The sequence below is a fragment of the Etheostoma spectabile genome, chromosome 23, assembly GCF_008692095.1.
Source record: "Etheostoma spectabile isolate EspeVRDwgs_2016 chromosome 23, UIUC_Espe_1.0, whole genome shotgun sequence".
In the NCBI taxonomy this organism is placed as follows: Eukaryota; Metazoa; Chordata; class Actinopteri; order Perciformes; family Percidae; genus Etheostoma; species Etheostoma spectabile.
This window is the reverse complement of record NC_045755.1, coordinates 6,484,990-6,485,803: the sequence shown is the minus strand read 5'-3', so window position 1 is coordinate 6,485,803 and position 814 is coordinate 6,484,990. Positions and strand designations below refer to the sequence as shown.

Genomic DNA, 814 nt, shown 5'->3' with positions numbered 1-814 from the left:
ACACACACACACACACACACACAAATCCCCATAAATTGTGTTGTGGGACTGCTGCCAAAGCGGAGCCCGGGTTCAGCTGGGTAGTTAATCATCTCCTATAGCATGTAATTCTTGTAAACAATGTTTTTTTGCGCACCAAGAGAGCACATAGTCCCCACCCCCCCAAGGCTCTAGTTAGTTATGATGTGGCAGCGTACCTGGGAATAGTAGTTCATGTGCGCAAGGGCCAAAGGTCGCAAGGTGTTCATAATTGAGTCCCTGTGCCAAGTAGGAGTGGAAGCATGGAAAATAACTCCCCGGCGTGGAATCGGTCGTCATGGCAGTGTTCCTGAGGGATGGAGTAGAGTGGCGCGGAGCGTGAATATGGACAAATATGAATTACGCTCAGGAGAAGTGGCTGTTGCCAAGTGCGGGCATGTATCTCTGTAGTGTGTCTCTCATTTGTGTGAGTGCTGCTGCATTGACTGGCGCCCATCTGTGCTTATAAACCGTGTAAAGCAGCGGACCTTTAGACAAAATGAAACGAAAAAACAAAACTCTGTTAATTCTTCACATTCACACAGTTCAACGTAGTGAAATGTAACTCCTGCAATCAACCCGTCCAGAGTAGTAGGAGCTAGGCCTGCACAACATTGGGAAACACCGACCTACATTTTTTTCCCCCTGCAATATATATTGCTATATGAAAAAAGACTTGATGACATAATTAGCTCTATTTTGGAAGTAAGAGATAATTCTCGATGACTGCGGTGATTAATAATGCATGCATGTTGCTTCCTCTACATTTCAGGTTGTGGTCGACTAGCAGGGCCTG

At 45.9% G+C, this 814-nt stretch overlaps 1 long non-coding RNA gene across 1 annotated transcript in view; it reads left to right on the top strand.

The window, feature by feature from the left end:
* The window catches only part of LOC116673065 (uncharacterized), a 75,995-nt gene that overhangs the window by 410 nt on the left and 74,771 nt on the right, over positions 1-814 (top strand). The window lies entirely within an intron of this gene.